This window comes from Heptranchias perlo, chromosome 33 (genome assembly GCF_035084215.1).
Source record: "Heptranchias perlo isolate sHepPer1 chromosome 33, sHepPer1.hap1, whole genome shotgun sequence".
Lineage (NCBI taxonomy): Eukaryota > Metazoa > Chordata > Chondrichthyes > Hexanchiformes > Hexanchidae > Heptranchias > Heptranchias perlo.
This window is the reverse complement of record NC_090357.1, coordinates 7,592,479-7,614,357: the sequence shown is the minus strand read 5'-3', so window position 1 is coordinate 7,614,357 and position 21,879 is coordinate 7,592,479.

Genomic DNA, 21,879 nt, shown 5'->3' with positions numbered 1-21,879 from the left:
TTACAACTCTTTTCCAATCTTTTGATACCCTATTCCTTGCGCCCATCTACCATGGGAATGATAGTGAGCCCAAAGGTCAGTTCAGGGTCAAACATGACAAACAGGTGCACAAGACAAAAGTTAGTTAGGATTAAGGAGGGAAAACAGGTGGAATGTTTGGTATCCAAGAGCAAATAGATTTGTAGAATAAGTTACCAGGGAAGGCCACTGAAGCAGACAATATAAATGGAGTCAAGAAACGAGTAGATGTGTTTCTGGAGAGAGAAGGGATTGAGGGGCTTGATACATCTGTGATCAGATAGATTTAATCTGTCAAAAAGGGCAAACTGAAACTCTTGGCCTTTTCCTGGTTATAAAAATTCTTTGGGTGAGTGACCTGGGAGAGTTCAACTGGTGTAGGAGGGGGGAGGGGAGGGTTCTGGATTAAAGATGCATTTTCTGCAGTATTATCACCTGCCTTTTTCCGTAGGTCATTACTGTGCTGAAGGTGCCTCCGCCCCAGTTATATGCCCAATGGGGACATACCAGGATAAAGACGGACAAGCGGACTGCAAGGAATGTCTGGCCGGATTTTACTGTGATAACTCTGAAGGGACTCTGCCCTTCTACAAAGGTGCAGCCTGCCCACCTGGTTAGTACTCTTCTTCATTTCTCCTCGGATTATCAAGGGCAGTCTTTTTTTCTCTTTTGCCAATATTTTTCAATCTCTTCAATGCTTGCTTTTTAAAATGGCAAATAAATTATTTTTGGCAATTGTTAAAAAGTATCCCAATGATTAATTTTTCCCACAGGTTACTACTGTCCATTGGGAACCCAGCGTGCTACTCAGTACCCCTGCCCCAAAGGCACTTACAGTAACCTAACTCATCGGGTGAAGGTTTCAGATTGTCTGCTATGTCCAGCAGGCAAATACTGTGATTATGAGCACCTGACCAATCCAACAGGTCCCTGTGCTGCAGGTTAGTTTCATTGCAAACCATTTTCCTTTCGACTGCAGTTATGCTGAGATCGGTTTCTATGTAATGTGATGCACGTTCGTCAGACCGGAGTTATAATGCTGACCGCGCATCGCTGCAGGTTGCACTGAGGTCAGCAACAAAGGTGCTCCAAGCATGCTTACTTGGACGCATATGTAGAGCTCTGCTCTCCGGACATCTGTAGAGTACGAAGTACAGTTGGAAAGACCTATAGTAAGATTTAGACTGTGAATCACCCAAGCCACCAGGAGAGAAGTGTACACGTGATGCACAGAACTCCGTTCTATCACCTCACACATGTACAGAGCTCCGTTCTATCACCTTACTCACATATACAGAGCTCCATTCTATCACCTCACTCACATGTACAGAGCTCCGTTCTATCACCTCACACCTGTACAGAGCTCCGTTCTATCACCTCACTCACATGTACAGAGCTCCGTTCTTCCAGCAGCTATGTGTAATGTTGGACAGCAGAAGGAGCAGCCATATTCTTATAACATGCAGTAAGTTGACAAAGCACTTAGGAGTCCCATCAGGTTATCTGAGCCCTTTTTAAACCTGATCCACACCAAACGTCACACAATGTCAAGTCCAAGTGATGTGAGACAGCGACCACGAGGGGGCCTGCCAAAGCATGGATTTAATACCTTCTGGTCTCAGATCAGGACCCACTGCTTTACATTGATGGACACCCGGAACTACTTTACCTCAGCCTGAAATGATAGTGTAACTTGGTTGTTAAGAGAACCTGCAGGTTTTTAGTCATAGACAAAGGAATAGATTTTCCTGAAAGATGGCTTGCTTTATGTTTGGATTTTTGTTGTACTTTTCAAGGGTTCTTCTGCAAAACTGGAAGCAATTCATCGATCCCCGATTACAGTGAGCTGGCTAATAGATGTCCACCTGGTCACTTCTGTCCTGAAGGCTCAGCCGAACCACAGGTGAGTTACTGTAGGAATGACAGTGCTGTGAAAGCTTGATGTAAGTTGCAAGATCCAAGTGCATGTCAGGGAGACATGTTCCCTGTTGCGAAATGGCAAACATTTTTGACACACTTGTTTATGATGTTACCATCAATAGTGAGCAGAGGAAATCTCCCCCCACTGCCCCAGGGGGGGTTTTAAACCACAAAGATTTCTCACTGATGGATTTTTACTTTTATACGGCTCCCCGCATAATACGCTCCTTATCCCCCAATCTCTTGTACGAATGCATTGTTTATAGTGTCAATTTAGTGAAGCTTCACAAAGTCGATGGGCCTCGCATACACCCAGTATATTTCAGAAAATAACAGGCAGCGTGAAAGACCCCAAAAAAAATTCACCCTAATAACTCCTCCTTAGACACTTCCAGCACCACTAGTTTACAGTGGCTGAATAAATCAAGTTCCATTTTTATTCCATGGGATTCTGGGATTTTTACTAATGCTTGGGGATTACATTCCACAATTCCATCCACTTATAATTAGGCCCCAGTTGTTTACGGTGACTGAATAAATCCAGTTCCATTTTTCTTGCAGTGACATTTCTGCCTGTATGTTACTAAGTGAAATCTGCATTTTGGTCCATTCTATCTTGAAAACTGTGAAGCAGTAGCCTTGGATGCTTTTGATTAAATCTTTATATTTTCAAAGAAGTTTTTCTTTTTATTGCTCTTAATTTTCCCCCTTTTCATCGCCCCAAATTTTCCTTTATTCTTTCCTCCTCCTTTGAGATACTGACTCTTCCTGGGGCACAGTTCCACAGGGACCTTAAGGTGAACCTGGCTCTTACCAGTACCCAAACTCACCTTTCAACTTCAGCTGATATTCTTGTCCCTAGCTCAAGGATCCTGAGGCCAATTGCAGTGCCCCATTGCCACCCTTGCTGAGGTGGGTTAATTTAGCACAGACTGAGGATGAGCCTTGGACCTTCTTGAGTTGGATAAATGCACTTCATACATCAAGCCATCAGGAGCCCGACATGTATCATTATTACTATTAATTGGTAACATCAGAAGATACTACTGTTTTATGCTTCACAGACATTCTTGGGACAAACAGTAATTATTAGCTGGCTTATATAGAACCAATCTTGCGCCTCTATTTTTTTATATTTAAAAAACGCTTTTTATGTTTCAAGAGTTCTTTGTGTTTGGTTATTTTTTATTCGTAGTTTGCCTTTACATATAGTCTTGTCTTTCTTGTCTTAGCCTTGCCCACCAGGAACTTACAATCCATTCCCAAACAGACAATCTCTGAATGAGTGCCTCAAATGTACCGCTGGAGCCTATTGCCCTGAGTATGGTCTGAGTGAAATAGGAGGTCACTGTGATGCTGGTGAGTTCAGAAGCCAGATAGTTCTCTGCGGCTAGTTGTGGTTAGGGGGTCAAATATATATATATATATAGGAAGAGTCATTTGCTCGGCTTCCACCTCAAGCCTCACTGGTGGCAAGTGTACACCAGAAAGTCGGGCATGTTATGTTATCATCCTGGTTCCAACCTGCACTTGCATCATGCGAGGATCCGTGCTAGGAATGGACCTTCACAAAATATGCCCACTATTTTTAAACTAAGGTCCACTAATTTCTCACAAAACAGCCGCCACTTATTACAAGCTGCCTTTATTTTATATTTACTAGGGAATTCTTGCCATTCCCTGAGCGTTCCCATTCTATCATGCTGGCATTCCTCACTTCATTCGCCATTGAGAACTAACCAAGTTGATTGTACCTTTGTAGAATGATTCTAGTCACGGTATTTATCAGGGCATAAACCTTCAACAAAAGCTATGGTAAGAGAGCATCGAATCACTGCATTACTAACAAATCCAAATGTGTTTTAAAAATGCTCTGCATCTTGTTTGCCCTGCAGTCCATCCCCATTCACCATCTGGACTATATCAGTTATCTTGGCTTTATTGGGAAAAGAGCTTTCCTCCAACTCCACAGTTTTGTTATTGTTATATACAATGAGAGTGATAGATCTCGATGAATCCTTTTTTGGTGAATGATTCACGGTTGACACAGTCAGTTGACAGAAACCACATAAATGAAACAACGTGTTGATCAATATCTATGACTGGAATGACTGCAGTGAAATATATTCAGATCCAAAAGTCAGATTTGTCATATTTCTAGGGATTTCTAGGTAAAGCTGTAGAGTTGAAGCATGCAACAGGAAGTCTCTGTTCACAATATTGTCAAGTCAACTGATATGCATCTGCTTATAGTTCAGTTAGTATGTGGGTCAGGGCTGGGGGCAATGGCTTGTCTACAGTACCAACACTACACGAATGGCGACTTTATCTTCATTTATCTCTCCACTGCCTTGCCTGTGTGCCACACTGTCCTCACCTTTTAAAATTCTCATAGCTCTTGGGTTTGTTTATTTTTATACATATATATATATATATATATATATATGGGCCAGTCAGATGGACTGCGATGGTATTTACCAGTGCAGTACATTCCTATGGTTCTATTTATTGAGAAACTTGGGTGAAGGGCCAAAATCCACTATAGTGCAGGACACCGAGGTCCAAAGGAGTAGGAGAGAAGATGAGTTAAATCATGGTTAGGTGATGCCAAAGCAGTCAGAGGGAGGTAAGGAATTTCCACAGTTTTTAAATCCTGGGAAAGAATGAGTTAAAAGAATGGACAGTGCTTTTAAATGTAACTATTACCATCAAATGGTGTTTAAAGACCAATAACAAAGATTGTTCATATAGCCCAGAACTTTATTGTGTGTTGATTAGATTTCCATTAATCTGAACAGAGATGAAGATAAAGAGTTTTAACATCAGCTACAGGATTGAGCTGATTTAATGATGTTTGAAATTGTTACAGGATGTTAATATGTGTTTCTCAATATTTCCTCCTTTGCCACTGTTATAATTGATCAATCTAAAGCTCAGAATTCTAGTTCTACATCTTAAGTAGCATTGCTAAAATGTAGTTGTTGCTCTCAGTCTTCTTGTCCAGCTCAGCGTGAGGAGTGTGGTATAACTGAACAGTACGGTGAACGTTACTCTTTGTTTTCCAGGTTATTACTGTCCACCTGGAGCAGACCGAGCCAATTTCACAATGTGTATAAAAGGTCACTATTGTCCTCCCAAAAGCTCCAACCCACAGCCATGTAAATCAGGCACTTGGTCGGATGCCCGGACTCTTACACATGAAGGCCAGTGTCAAACCTGCTGGGGTAAGTTGTCATGTTTGTCATTTCAGCAAAAATAAACTTCACTTAGTTTTCTGTTGCTTATTGTGCCTGAATTGTGTTGTTTCTTTTTCCTGCACATGACAATGAATTATCCTGCAGTGCAATTATCAAAAAAAATTGGCATGAAGCACGAAACCACCACTAATCAACTGAATAGTGCCTTTCATGGTCACTGCCTTCCAACTACTGACGTGATTTTTTTTCCTGCATCAATGAAAATAGCTTTGCACATGTGGAGAGTGATGTTTTCAAAGGGATCGGTGATGGGCATTCGACTGAATTGGGCCACATTTAGGTTCTTGTAAAGAAGCTGATATTGCCTCAATTTGGAGTACTTTGAATTTGAGGTGTCATCCTTTGTTATTTTATGTGTACTTTGGGACCAGTCAGATGGGCTGCGGTGGTATTTACCAGTGCAGTACATTCCAATGAGAAATTTGAGTGAAAGGCCAACACCCACAATATTGCAGGATACCACCAAGGTCCAAAGGAGTAGGAGAGAAGGTGAGTTAAATCATGGTTGGGTGATGCCAAGGCAGTAGGAGGGAGGTAAGGAATTCCAGAGTTTTAAGATTTTGGGAAAGAATGGGTTAAAATAGCGGACGGTGCTTTTAAATGTAACTATTCCCATCAAACAATGTTTAAAGACCTAATAACAAAGACTATTCATATAATCCACAGCTTGATTGAAATTCTATTAACCTGAATAAAGATGAAGATAAAGAGGTTTAACATCTAATATTTAGGATTGAGTTGATTTAATGATGTTTGAAATTGTTATAAAGATGTTATGTATCTCTCAATATTTACCACTGTTTTAATTGATCATTTCTTTCTCTCTCTTAGCTGTAGGATCAATGTAATTGGAAATGTGACTATTTTTCTTTTCAGCTGGGTTTTACTGTCCTGTGTCTGGCATGAGTGCAGTTACCGAGCGATGCTGGGGTGGATATTACTGTCCAGAAGGTCAAACGGTACCCAACCCAAGTCCGTTCCTCTGTCCAGCTGGGATGCATTGTCCAAATGGCAGTTCTCAACCCCAGCCATGCCGCAGTGGAACTTATACCAGAGCTCAAGGTAACAAATGTGTATTATAACCAATGGCTATTAAACAGGTAAACAGTCAACTCCACTTAATTCAAAATTGCTTAATTCAAATTATCTGATAATTCAATTTTTTTCGGAGTAAATTCCCACTTTACTGTGTTAGTTAAATTTCTTCATCCAAGTTATTGGATATTCAAATCTTTTAGTGCAGAAAAAAGACTTGAACTTATCAGGAGCAGACTGCAGATGCAGCGTAACAGATACAGTCGCCAGTCCATAACTTATCACAATTTTGTTTTCAAAGTTTCTCAGTTAAAGACAAGTTTACAGGGTAAATGAGTTATTCCTGAAGAGAGCTAAATATCCAGGGGGTGTGGAGTTATGCTTTGAAGGGGTGGATCGAAGGGAAGATGATTACTTCAAGAACATAACTAAATAATAAAGCATGGCTCCGAAATGTTTTCGGTTCATCTGATGATCCTGTCCATGCAGTTTAACAGGGGCTTTAACCCATTTTTTTGGAAAAGCGTTAACATCTCTGCAAAAATAATGGAGAGAGGAATTTCAGCAGAATGTCTTAACTGTTCAGACATTAGTATCCCTCAACATAATTTCAGAGCGCTTGGGGTAAATCTTCATTTCACCGCACAGACAGTAATCTGGCGGAGCGGATCGGCCGCCCATTATAGAACCCATCTCAATTCCCTCCCTCAACCTCTCAGCCTCTTTACCTCTCTCTCCTCCTTTAAGACGCTCCTCAAAACCTACCTCTTTGACTAAGCTTTTGGTCACCTGGTTAATGGCTGCATTGATAAAGTGCACAGAAGGATGCAATATCAGCACATTAAACATCTGTACAGCAGTAGTGCCAGTTGGAAAATATACCCCTTGACTCACTAAATGCTGCTTTTACAATATACTCTTTTACAATATGCACTTTTACAATATACTCTTTTACAATATACTCTTCAATTCCTCAACAGGTTAACACTTGGGTCAAAACAATGTACAGAGGGATTTAGTGCAGGTACATTATTAATGATATATTGCTGAGAGCACTCTGTGTAATGCATCAATATTGAACATGGTTATTAAAAAAAAGTTCTTCTTCATTGTTCTGTCAAAATTAAGCATCGCCTCTTTAATTCCTATTGCCAAAGAAATTAAATGTGTTCACTTTCCAACCAGTACTCACACTTCAGATATGCTGCATCTGCCTTTGGGTCACACATGCCATTAATGTTTTGGTAATGTACAAAGTGTATTTTGTTGGAGAACTGGGTCTAAAACGAATTTAGATTAAATTTTTCTACAGGACTGATCCGTTAACCTTCAGAGTCGGGGAGAAACTTCACGTGGTTTTCTCTTGTTGGAAGTGTTTCTTGTGGTTGTTCACTTCCGTTGGGTGTTTATAGGGTTCAAATTGTACTGTGTGATATTAGTAGTGAATAGAATGGAAATAAACAGGTTAATGTCATTGACAAAATAGGGGAGAAAGGAGTTTCATGCAAGCTTGCTCATGTGTTTGTTACTACTATCGCACGGTGCAATTTAAGTGTTAGCTGCCGCTCAGCGATAGCACTCTTGCCTCTGAGTTAGAAGGTCATGGGTTCAAGTCCCATTCAAGAGACTAGAGCACATAATCTAGGCTGACACTTCAGTACAGTACTGAGGGAATGCTGCACTGTTGGAGGTGCCGTCTTTCGGATGAGATGTTAAACCTTCTCTGGTGAGTGTAAAAGATCACATGGCAATATTTTGAAGAAGAGCAAGGGAGTTCTTCCTGGTATCCTGGCCAATATTTATCCCTCAACCAACATCACTAAAGCAGATTATCTGGTCATTATCATATTGCTGTTTGTGGGATCTTGCTGTGCACAAATTGGCTGCCACGTTTCCCAACATTACAACAGTGACTACACTTCAGAAATCCTTCATTGGCTGTAAAGTGCCTTAGCACATCATGAAAGGCGCTATATAAATGCAGGTTCTTTCTTTTTTCTTTACTAAATAATATGGAGAAATCCCTGTCACAGTGCAACTGTACATGTTTTTTTTTGAAAGAAGTAGACACAGTGGGTTTGCTAATCTTTTCTTATAATCTTTATAATCCAAATTCCCACTACAGCCAACACTGAGTGAATCAGCCATCACACTCATTGTGAGTTCCGACAAAGAGTTATACCTGAATGGTAAACTGTTTCTCTTCACAGATGCTGACTGACCTGCCACGTATTTCCAGCATGTTCTGTTTTTTGTATCACATTTACTGTATTTCCCATGGAATTCTTTCTCAGTTTGTACACAGTTCTTGTGTGGATTCACACAGCTAAATCTGAATCTCCAAATCTGCTGTGAATTCATTATAGCCTGAAGTGTTGGCTGCAATCAGTGCCCAATAGATTTACAGTGCTCAGGATCTGTCTGCTGTGTAATCTTATCTATCATTCGTAGGTGCCTCGGAATGTGACCAATGCCCAGCTGGCTACTATTGCTTCCCTTTGGTACCAAATGACCAGACTACAGCTCTACAGCCATGCCCTGCAGGATATTACTGTCCAAAAGGTATATTGTAATTAGAAACGATGAACTTAACATACAACAGCAACCAACAAATTAATGGCCCAAATCTTGCTGGAGTAGGGCATCTCGCAGAATGGGTCGATAGTTAGACTTTTTCTTGCACTCTTCAGCTCGAAAATGTTTGCCTTGTAAGTTGCTGGAAGTGCGAGTTGGTAACGGCAAGGGCAACGGGGCATCTGGAACCTTAGTGAATGATGGGATCAACAGATTATCTCCTTACCCATTGAGATTTAAGGATTGAGAAAGAAACAGAGGAACGACTGAGAAGGAGGGTGAATTAGAATGGTTGAATTAAGAGTCAAATCAGGTATAGAAAGAGAAATAAAGAGAGGGAAAGAAAGATTGGATTAAGAGAGACAGAAAAAAGAAACAGAAAGGAAAAGTAAAAACAAAATGTAAAAATTTGAAATTATTAAAATCTCTAAGAAGCATTTACTACCTGCAGGAATTAAGCAACCCGATAGCCAGGCCAATCTATTTGTGTCTGTATATATGGGGTTGGATGGATGGTAGGGCAATTTAATTAACACCAGCATAATGCTCCGAAGATAAAATAGAAATCGTATGAGATTACACTGCATTCTCAACCAGTGTTGGTTAAGGGACGTAGGAATTGCTCGACGATAAAAGACAAAGGTCCATCTAGTTTGCTTTATGCTATCCTGGTAGTCATGTGATACAACAATAATGGGGTTGTTGACTAACCATAGTAATCAATCCCTATCAATTAGTCTACAACAGACCCAGATGTGGGGTGAGGAAGACCCCAGTGATGGAGAGCTTTGGGAACCATAGGTTCAAAGTCACCTGTTGCTCCCAAGTGCGTTGTACTTACCAGATGTCATATCTCAAATTATTCATTACTGTATCCTAAAATGCAACTAATTTGCAGTTTGTTCCCAAAACCTAAGTAAGAAGCCCCAGAAAATAGTCCCCTTTAATGTCTACATAAAAGAGTAATGATCATTCTATTTTCTTTGGATACCAACAGGTACAGGACTTGCTTGGCGCCCTTGTCCACCAGGAACATTTAGTAACTACAGTGGGTTGCAGGAGGTATCACAGTGCCCCCCCTGTCCTGGAGGCATGTTTTGTTCGAGATACCATCAGAGAGAACCCACTGGCCCATGTCTCCCAGGTCTGTTTGTTGGAGCAATTGTGTGACTTTCATGCTGTACGGATCCCAATAATTCAACAGTCAAGATCTGCAATGGATAATAGCAAAAGTAAATCTGCCACACTAAAGTGTGTTTAGGCATCGTAATCTCTGGTCTTTAAACACCGAAGGAGATCAATAATTATTTGAGACATTTTTATTCTTATTTTAAAACTTTTTGTCTCCAATATCCTCCGTTCTTCATTAAATGTAAGGACTTCTGTTGGGATATAGTTGTATGGCTACTGCTATCATCCCCTGGTACCTCACCTAATTGGTCATTCTTCATGCGTCAGACTAGTCAATGGGTTTTGGGAAGTCTACTCAATAATGGGGGGCAGGGGCAGGGGCACATCACATCCGAGCCTAACCCTGTCTTCATCTAATATCCACACACATGGGGCTCAATTTTCAAATGGTGGCAGGATGGCAGCGGTGGGGGGTCAATGGGCGCGCGGGTAACCCGAATGAAAGAAACCTTAAAAACTTTTTCGACGCAATCGCAAGGTAATTGATGATGATTAATGTTGTCTCCGGGTTTCGCGCCCGGCAGCTAGCACGATTGACAGGCTGGCTGCCGACAGGAGCTGCAATGCCGAGGGGCAGGGGGGAGAAAGAGAGAAAGACGTCATCGGGCGGTAGAACAGAAAGTGGGGGGGGAAGACAAAGATCGGGTGGTGGGGTCAAAGCTCGGGGGGGGGGGGGGGGCAAAGATCGGGGGGGACACGGACATCGTCGGAGGGGACTGAGACAGCAACGGGGGCTGAGACAGCATCGGGGACTGAGACAGTGGACATCGGAGCAGGGGGATGCAGGTGACATCGTTTGAAAGGTAAGTTTATTTTGTTTTTTAACCTGTGAAATGTTTTTTTATTTAATTTCTTTACTTTATTTTTGCCTGATCCGGCCCTTCACGCCTGGTTTCTGATGAAAGGTCTTCGACCTGAAACGTTAACTCTGTTTCTTTCTCCACAGATGTTGCCTGACTTGCTGAGTATTTCCAGCATTTTCTGTTTTTATTTCAAATTTCCAGCATCTGCAGTATTTTGCTTTTGAGCATGTACACTGAGGCCAATTTAACTACCAATACCACTGCTCTAGCTGAGATCAATTAATTCAGCAAAGACCGATGATCAAACTTGGGATTTTTCCCGATCTGTGTGGCTCAGTTCCACACTGGACAGTGCGTTTCACTACAAAACCATTGCAAGGCTTCCATTTTAAGTATTTCTAACCTGGCTGAACATTTTCTTCTACCCTATTACAAACCATCTGGCTGCATCTTGGGGCGATGAAGGGGAAGGGGTTAGTGTAAGGAGCGGACATGGTGGGTGACTGAGATGGAAGGGTGAGGGGATTGGATAGGGAGAAGGGATGGCGGCTGAGGGAGAGTAAAGGAATGGAAAGTGAGGGGGGAGTAACAGGAGTGTTCTCCCAATGTCCTGCCCAATACTTATCTCAATTAGCATCACTAAAACAGATTGTCTGGCTATTTATCTCATTGCTGTTCGTGGGACCTTGCTGTGCACAAATTGGCAGCCCCGTTTCCCAACATTACAAATGTGACTACACTTCAACAGCACTTCATTGGCTGTAAAGAGCTTTGGAACAGCCTGAGGCCTTGAAAGGCACTGTATGAATGCAAGTTACTTCTTTCTTTCTCTCTCTTTCTCTCTCTCTCTCTTTCTTTCCTTCTTCCTATCATTCTATCTTTCATTCTATTCTTTCATTCTTCTTTCTTTTCTATTCCATTCTATTCAATTCTTTATTTCTTTCTATTGATGATCAGTGTTCACCAAAAGTATCCTTTCCCCTCTCTCTCAGGTTATTATTGTTCTGCTGGGGTGAACCGACCAGACCCACTTAGTGAAGAGAATGGTATGAATGTGGATCCAAAGTTCAACACAGGTATGAGTCAAACCAATAATTTTTCTGGGATCTTCAGTACTGGTTTAATATGAATGAACTTAGCTAAAAAAACTGAGAGACCTTCATTTCTAGAGACTCTTCACAATCATCTCCTGGTACTGCTCCATGCAAAGGGACAAAATGTTGGTTGAGTCACAAGTCTGTACAGGAAATCCTTTATTATTAAATTTATCGGGTAAATGTATATGTCAAAGGCTAGACTTTCTGCTGAAGGGAGAATGCCTTAAAGAAAGGAAAACTTATTTGTGTATCTCCATGTCACGTCTACCAGAAAAGTTTCAGTATGCAGTGAGTTACCTTGAAATGCAGCGATGTTTGTTATGTGGGCTAAGGAGGTGAGATATTTGCAGTAACGGGATTTCCTTTTCCACAGGGATTGGTGGTGTGTGTCCTCCTGGCTACTTCTGTCCTGAAAGAGCCATACGTCCTTTACCCTGTCCACAAGGTTACTTTAGTAGTCAGAGAGGCAGAACGAGCTGCATGCCATGTGTGGAGGGGTTTTACTGTCTTGAAGGAACCGTTGATTATCAAAATTCTCCTTGTCCTGCAGGTTTGGAATATAATTTGAAAATTATATTCAATGCGTGAGAACTGACTGCTTTGCTCTACTTACCAATTTAAACAATTTAATGCTCCTTATTGAATTTGATACCTTGCTGTTAAAGGACAGGCTCTGAACTGTTTTGCATCCACTAACCTCTTTCCTCCAGCCCCAGTTTATTGGAGCCGAAATTCCACTTCTACGTTCCCAGTGCATGCCGAGAGCACATATTGCAAAATTCCGCACTTCCAGCCCGGAATTTTCCATCCGTTAATTTTAATCACAACCGGAGATGCACCAGGAATGCAGGATTGGAACTTTTACCCGGTTCAGTCCTGAAACTCTCAAAACATCTTCTTTCACTATTCAGTTTTGTGAGGCATTCTCCAAAGAAAAACAGTTGTGTCTTTGCTATTCTTAAGATACTCTTTCTTCTTCACTCATGAAATAAGCACGTAACCAGTAATATTATACATAATCTCTTTCCATCTTTCATTTTAGGTTACTTTTGTCCTAATGGTACCCAGTATGCCCAGCAGTACCCATGCCCTGCAGGAACTTACAACCCTGTAGATAGAGCCACCTCTCCCAGTGCCTGTTTATCATGTCCTGCAGGTAATAACTTCTTTCTGGGGCATCCTTTTGACTCCAGTGTAATTAAAGAATAAATCTTACCTTTTGTAAAATCTATGATTGCTGTTTGTGATAAATGTGAGGTTATCCACTTTGGTTGTAAAAACAGAAAGGCAGATTATTATCTGAATGGTGATAGATTGGGAAAAGGGGAGGTGCAACGAGACCTGGGTGTCCTTGTTCACCAGTCGCTGAAAGCGAGCATTCAGGTGCAGCAAGCAGTTAGGAAGGCGAATGGTATGTTGGCCTTCATTGCAACAGGAATTTGAGTACAGGAGCAGGGATGTCTTACTGCAGTTATACAGGGCCTTGGTGAGATCACATCTGGAGTATTGTGTGCAGTTTTGGTCTCCTTATCTGAGGAAGGATGTCCATTCCATGGAGGGAGTGCAACGAAGGTTTACCAGACTGATTCCTGGGATGGCAGGACTGACGTATGAGGAGAGATTGGGTCGACTAGGCCTATAGTCACTAGAGTTTAGAAGAATGAGAGGTGATCTCATCGAAACATATAAAATTCTAACAGGACTAGACAGACTAGATGCAGGGAGGATGTTCCCGATGGCTGAGGAGTCCAGAACCAGGGGTCACAGTCTCAGGATACGGGGTATGCCATTTAGAACCGAGATGAGGAGAAATTTCTTCACTCAGAGGGTGGTGAACCTGTGGAATTCTCTACCACAGAAGGCAGTGGAGACCAAGTCATTAGATGTATTCAAGAAGGAGATAGATATATTTCTTAATGATCAAGGGATATGGGGAAAAAGTGGGAACAGCGTACTGAGTTAGACGATCAGCCATGATCATTTTGAATGGCGGAGCAGGCCCGAAGGGCCAAATGGCCTAGTCTTGCTCCTATTTTCTATGTTTCTATGTTTCTATGTTTGTTACAAAATGTATGGATCCAAGCAATCCGTGCAACTGACTAGTCTTCCAATCCACTATGCCATGGAATGGTGGGGCATGGGGTTTGCACTCAGCATTCCTCACATCGTGAGTTCCTGATCTCAATCTTGCCATCAAGGAGGAGGTGCTGAATGGAGACCAGGCACTTTTACCACAGGGTTGGAGCGAGGGACAATCAGTGGCCAAATCACGTCGGTAGACCCATTAAGTTTCTGCTTTGGCTCAGGAATAGCATTCGCACCTCTGAGTCAGAAGGTTGAAGGTTCAAGCCCCACTCCAGAGACTTGAGCAGACAATCTAGGCTGGCACTCCAGTGCAGTACTGAGGAAGTATTGCATGGTTGGCGATGACGTCTTTTGAATGAGACGTTAAACCGAGGTCCTGTCTGCCCCCTCAGGTCGATATAAAAGATCCCATGGTGCTATTCAAAGAAGAACAGAAGAGTTCTCCTGGTGTCCTGGCCAACATTTATCCCTCAACTATAACTCAAGTTATCTCATTGCTGTTTGTGGGACCTTACTGTGTGCAAATTTGTTGCTATGTTTTCCTGCATTATAACTTCAGGAGTACTTAATTGTCTGTGAAGTGCTTTGGGACATCCTGAGGGCATGAAAGGAGTTATATGAATACAAGTTCTTTCTTAGTTACGCTTCCGAGCAGCCATCATTGAGCGAGGCTTTCGAGCAGGCTGCCTGCGTGGGAATGGAACAGTGTGTAGAGAGGACTAAAGAAACAAAGGAAATAGAAACCTTAAAAAGAAAATAAAGTTCCTTTTAAATGGGCAATGTCACCACATTAGTGAACTCTTTCATGGGTTAAGTTTTTGGGAACAATAGCAACAAAACTTGCATTTATACAGCGCCATTAACATAGTGAAAGATCCCAAGGTGCTTCACAGGAGCATAATCAGACAGAAAGTGACACCAAGCCAAAGAAGGAGATATTAGGACAGGTGACCAAACGGCTGGTCAAGGAGGTAGTTTTTAAGCCGAATCTTAAAGGAGGAGAGAGAGGTGGCGAGGCAAAGAAGTGTGGGAAGGGAATTCCAGAACTTAGGGCCTAGACGGCTGAAGGCACGGCCGCCAATGGTGGGGCGAAGAAAACGGGAGATGCACAAGAGACCAGAGTTGGAGGAACGTGGAGTTCTCGGAGAGTTGAAACTGATCAGAGTGGTTTTAAGGGCAGTTCCGACTTATCCGTTCACACTGCCTCTCTTTCCGTGCATTGAGAATGACCAGAAATGTGGGAGTGGCTGTTTGTATTCACTTTCAGATCAAACAGATTCACAGTCTGATTGCAAGGGAAGAAAAATAACTTTTGTATTTGTTGTTTTTGAAATCAGTGGCATTTAGTCGTTTCCAATTGTTTGGGTTCCAGTTAATGGATAATGCCTATTCATTTTATTTTCTAATTACCATATTTCGGAATCAGTTACGTGAAAATAACGAACTAACGCACTAGAGCAAGTCATGGGTTTCTGCAAAGTTGCATTTTCTATCCGCTTGATTTCACCTTCTTTCAAAACATTCAGCCAAGCCCTGAAGATGAAACATGCATTCCTGACTCTCCAGCACGATCTCTCGATCTTGATAAAGATGTTTAGAATCCAATTTAGTGACAGTATTGTCATGTTTTATTTCAGTTGAAAAGTTAATACAAAGGAAAACATGATTAACTTTGATTTTACTCTTGCGTTCAGGTATGTATTGCCTAGCACCTGGACTTGGTGAACCAACTGATCAATGTGCAGAAGGTCACTACTGCACGGGTAACAGCACCACTGGTACACCTGGCACTGGTCAGAAGGGAGGTGGCATCTGCCAACCAGGATTCTATTGCCCAAAAGGTAATTTAAGAGACTAAATGCATTTTTAGAACGCTGTACTCCTTAATCAGTATATTATTAAAAAATATTGTGTTTGCATGCGTTGTTGTCTGACTTCCTGTTGTCAACAGTTTTGGTCATGTTTTTATGTCAACATTAAAGATTGAAACTGTCTAGGTAAACATTTAGAATGGCAATCCTGTATGTAAACAGTTGCCCATAACGGTGCAGTTGCAAGTTCTGGCCTGTAGGTGCTGTAAATCTTTGAAGTCTGTCCTAACTCTATTGCCATCTTTTATATAAAAAGCTCGTATTCATCAGATGACTGAGGGCAACTGACAATTTACTATTGTTACAATATTTTTTTTTTGAATAGGTTCCGGTCTGATGGTTTCCTGTCGAGGGGGACATTACTGTGAGAGAACATTCCTGGCTGCTCCATCTGGAAACTGCTCAGCTGGATTCTACTGCCTAGGGAAGGCTGTTGAGGCAACACCAACAGATGGACTGACTGGAAAAATGTAAATTCATGGATCCCAGACAGCAAAAACTAGACTAACAAGTAGATTGTTGCCTCACTATTCTCTTAATGTACTGTACAACACATAAGGTTAGACGACAGTCACCCACAGTCTAAGTCCCGAGCTCAAGGTGATCGACTACTTTAAGGTCCAGTTGAAAAGGTAGAATTAGAAATTTCTATATAGTTATTCCTTCCCTGGCGGCTTTGAGTGAGTCTGTAAATCTTGGTCACAACTGTATTTTATAAATATTACTAACTTTGTCTTTATTGTAAGGAATCTTACAACACCAGGTTATAGTCCAACAGTTTTATTTGAAAATCACAAGCTTTCGGAGGCTTTCTCCTTCGTCAGGTGAGTGTGGGATTCCATGAAGGGTACCGCATATATAGTCAGAGAACAATGCCTGGTGATTACAGATAATCTTTCCAACTGCCCGTTGTCAAGGCAATCAAAGGAGTCGAATAGTGTTCAGACAGAGAGACATTACATACAGGACTACTGAATATACAAACGGTCATAACCCAAAGACAGAGAGAGAGAGAAACATCCAAAAGGAAGAGAAAGAGAGAGAATGACCTGTTGTATTAAAAACAGATAACTCTTTTTTCGCTGGTGGGGTTACGTGTAGCGTGACAGGAACCCAAGATCCCGGTTGAGGTCATCCTCGTGGGTGCGGAACTTGGCTATCAATTTCTGCTCGATGATTTTGCGTTGTCGTGTGTCTCGAAGGCCGCCTTGGAGAACGCTTACCCGAAGATCGGTGGCTGAATGTCCTTGACTGCTGAAGTGTTCCCCGACTGGGAGGGAACCCTCCTGTCTGGCGATTGTTGCACGGTGTCCGTTCATCCGTTGTCGCAGTGTCTGCATGGTCTCGCCAATGTACCATGCTCCGGGGCATCCTTTCCTGCAACGTATGAGGTAGACAACGTTGGCCGAGTCACAGGAGTATGAACCATGTACCTGGTGGGTGGTGTCCTCTCGTGTGATGGTGGTATCTGTGTCGATGATCTGGCATGTCTTGCAGCGGTTACCGTGGCAGGGTTGTGTGGTGTCGTGGACGCTGTTCTCCTGAAAGCTGGGTAATTTGCTGCGAGCGATGGTCTGTTTGAGGTTGGGTGGCTGTTTGAAGGCGAGTAGTGGAGGCGTGGGGATGGCCTTAGCGAGGTGTTCGTCGTCATCGATGACATGTTGAAGGCTGCGGAGAACATGGCGTAGTTTCTCCGCTCCGGGGAAGTACTGGATGATGAAGGGTACTCTGTTGGTTGCGTCCCGTGTTTGTCTTCTGAGGAGGTCTATGCGATTTTTTGCTGTGGCCCGTCGGAACTGTCGATCGACGAGTCGAGCGTCATATCCCGTTCTTACGAGGATTTATTGGGTTTATTGGGTTTTATTGGGTTTACCTGTGTTGGGTGAAAATAAATTCACATCTAATCTGTGGTAAAGTAAAAGGTGCAGTTTATTAAAACAGAGCTCTGGGAGAAGGGTCTCTGACCCCGCGGTCTGTGCGAGCACCTTCTCCCCAATCAACAAAATTCACAAGCTTATATACAGTACAAGACTGGAGCACACCGATAGCAGTTACTACATTACTTATTCCTTAGCCAATCCGCCTCCGTGGCAACATTCAAAAACAACCTAATTATAACTTTACATCGTTAGCTAAGCCCCTTTTAGTTCTGTCTTTTATCTAAGTTTGTCCAGTTATCTGGACAGTAGGGTCCATTTTTGCTGTCTCGGGGCTTTTGGCCGATCTGAGTCAGTGACTCGTGATTGGACATGGCTCAAAGGTTAATCAAATATACCCTGCATACACCCACGTGACAGTTGCTACTTCGTAACCCGACTGTTCTGCAAATTTTAACCTTGTCTCCTCGTGCTTAATCACTTTGTAGTTCAGTTTCAAACCATCTGTTCCATTTGTGTTTTTGAAACTAGTCTCAACTGAAACTAGGTGTCATGCTGTGTCGCCTGACTGCAACACTCAGCTGGATCAAATTCCACCCTTCACCTGAATATATCAATATATATATATATATATATACACAATCCCCACCACTTAAAATGCCTACGTTTAAAACAGAAAGTCGATTATGTCGGCCAAAAGGCAATAACCATTAGCCATTTGCATTAACGTCAATTTCAAAGTTCCTGGTTATAGCGTCTAAAGTGCTCCGTTTATTTCAGGGAGAAACAGCTGTGCTTACTCACTAGTTCACACCTCGCATTGGATACAATAAGTGTAACAAACATCGTGATGTAACCAAAGAACAATTGCAACAAAAATCTTTGTGAAGATCAATGTGGGGAATGTCAATGCTGAGAAACTGAACACTTCTCCATTCATTTTTGTAATTGCAAGTTGTTGGAAGCTCTTTCTTATAGTTTAATAACTTTCCATCAAAACTTTTCGTTGCCATTTTTAAAAGCACTACTCCAGATCTTAAAAATCTTGCTTTGTTTTCTTACTACACCATATTCAATTGTCCTTTTTAAAATTCCGATTAGTTGATTAAACAGCAGGAACTTCCTGCACTGAAGAACTTCAATACTGATCCACGTTAAACCGGACAAATCGCGTGTGACATAAACGGTGGGTACTGAATCAATATATCCCACTTTAGTAGCCCGAAGAGTAAATATTTCTCTTGTATCTTTCACATTCAGGTGTCCACCAGGATATTACTGTCCAGAACAGTCCTCTTACCCTCTGCCTTGTCCATTGGGTACATTCAGTCCAGTTGCCGGCAATAGAGATATTACCGATTGTCAGCTCTGCACCAGAGGAGAATACTGCTCAGAGTTTAATATGACAAAGACTTCTGGTAGGATCATAAGGAAGAAATCTCAATATTATTGCCTGCTTTGCTAGAAATTGATACTCTTAAAAGTAAGCCCTTTCTGATAACACATCAGTTATGCTAAATAAAAACGTTGACTTAAATTCTCGTTAGTAATTTGATTGTGTTGGTCTGACTGGAAGATCAAAATTGAGTATTCGATTTGCATTCACAGAGCTGGTAGCTTCAGGGTTACAGAGCTGGGCTCCATTTACTCAGGTACAAAATTGGCTTCTCATTCAGCGGTGGAGTTTTAGACTAACACCCAAAGCCCCTGTGGCTGTACCAGTAGGCCTTTAGACTTCTATTCAGAGGATCCAGTGGTATTCACGGTGGAGGTGCAGGGTTATAGTCTCAGCATTAGCTAATCCCTACAGTAAAGTTTTACCAATTTTCAGCTGGAACTCTGTGCAGCCTTTCAGTGCTTCAACATCATGGGGAATTAACAGGGAGTCGTTTTCTACCCTGACGGCTGAAACTCCTCCTAGTTAATAAAGAGTATGAAGAAGTTCACTGTCCTGATTATCTCAGGTCTCTGCTGGAATGGAAGTGAGAAGTCAACAAAAAGAGATAGAGGAGAGACAAAGTGATATAAAAATAAAATGCAATTGTATTTAAAAAAACATTGGGGCATCTGAGAGAAAAATTACTATCAGAAATCCATTCTGATAATAATGAAGGAAATATCAACAGTAGAATTTATTTTAAATCCTCTTTCTCCCCATCCTGCCTTAGAACTACATGTTGGAGCATCTGCATAATCAAATAGGAAATCTGATGACAATACACCTTTTAAGAATGTTAGAAATAGTGTAATGTGGACTTAAGATTAACTACAGTTTTATTTTTTGCAGGCCCTTGTGAGGCTGGTTCTTATTGCCCTGAGGGTCAGACTGAGCCAGAGCCTTTTCCATGCCCAGTGGGCCATTACTGTCCTGCTCGTTCCCACGAGCCCATTCGCTGCTCCTCAGGATCCTTTCAGGTAAAATGAGATTCCTCAATCTTTTATAGATACTGTGAATCAAGATAGAACCCTTTTACCTGTTTATCACAAGGATTGGAATATCCTTTTGCAGAACGGTAAAGCTATGAATCAACGACACATTTAATTTTTTTCTGCTGGAGTTCCACAACTCCCTCCACAACCTGAGCACATGGTCTTTAGAGGCAAACTGCTTGGGACCTTCCATCTTCAATGTTAAAAAAAAATAAGGGAGGAGTGGGTAACTTTTTTTATTTTATCTGTTGCCTAGTTGCTATTTTCAAATGAAAAGCAGTAAGTGAAAGAGTTCACATAAGTATCTGTGTACGCAAGAGTGATTTGCTTGCATGAAAGGCTGAGCAGTATTAACACTGCTTCTTTTGGTCAGGATAAAATGGGACAATCCAGCTGCCAGGAGTGTCCAGCGGGATATTACTGCGACAATATCAATGGAGTTGTTCACATCGACGATTCAGTAAGGTGCCCAGCAGGCCATTATTGTCCCCCAGGAACACGGCACAGGGAAGAGTATCCCTGTCCCATTGGGAGCTACAGCAACATTGTAGGCCTTAACTCCAGTTTCTGCATCCCCTGTTCAGGTGAGATAAAAGAATAAACATGTTTACACTGTCTAATCTTCATTAGAATATTTATAATTCCGCAAAACATTTTGCTAATGGTGAACTTTCCCAAATCATCTCTAGTTGAGAACAATTCGCAATTTAGACTTTTTAGAATAATTTTTTATTAGAAGTTTGTAGAAATGTAAGCATATGGAAGAAAAGAGTTGACCAATACACATGTCAAATATAAATAAGCTGCGATGATTCATATCAATGAGTTAGGACAATGACAGTGACTCTTCCGAGTACATCATGTCCCCTCTCAGTACCTCATCCGGTGTTAACCTATCTGACTCACTAATTCATTCCTCGTGAGTGGGTGTCTCTATGCTGCTACTTGTGCAGGTAAAATGCTGTGATGGAGTTCGTGAGAAAGTGACAGGGATGGCAGATTTGGGATTGCTGTTAGTTTGACTGACCCCTCATCCATATGAACCGAAAGACAGAGTAGCTTGTTTAGCTATGCAGAGAGTGACATTGGCCCTTAAAGAACTAGTTGCTGAGTGAAAGGGCAATGCAACACATTGAGAAAGCACATGAAGCTGAGAGAAGTTCAGATGAACTTTGCCCTGCCTTCATCAACCTTCTGCTGCCAGCTTGGGTCTAAGCTCACTCTCTCCTACAGGCTCTTGCTGTGCATTTTCCCCAGAATTTGGAGAACCTCTCTCCTGTCCACCACCTCAGTGACTCCATCAAATAATTTTCTTTCACCAAAACCATGCTGACTCTCCCTAATCAGCTTATACTGTTCCAAGTGTTCACTTACACCATCCATGATAATGGATTCTACAATTTTCCCACTACTGACGTTAAACTCCCTGGCCTGTAGTTATTTGCTTTGTTTCTTCCTCCAATTTTGAATAAAGGTATAACATTTGCTACCTTGAAATCTTCTGGCATCGTTCTCAAATCCTGCATCCATCAGAAGATTCCAACTAACGTATCCCCAATTTCCTCACCTATCTCTTTAATACTCCATCTGCGATGGAGACTTGTCTGCGATGGACCATTATCTTGTCCATTGCAATTTTTCTATTTATACTAATATCTGTAAGTTTCTCGCCTTCACTAAACTCTAGTCTTCTTTCTACCTCTGGTATCGTATCCTCCTCT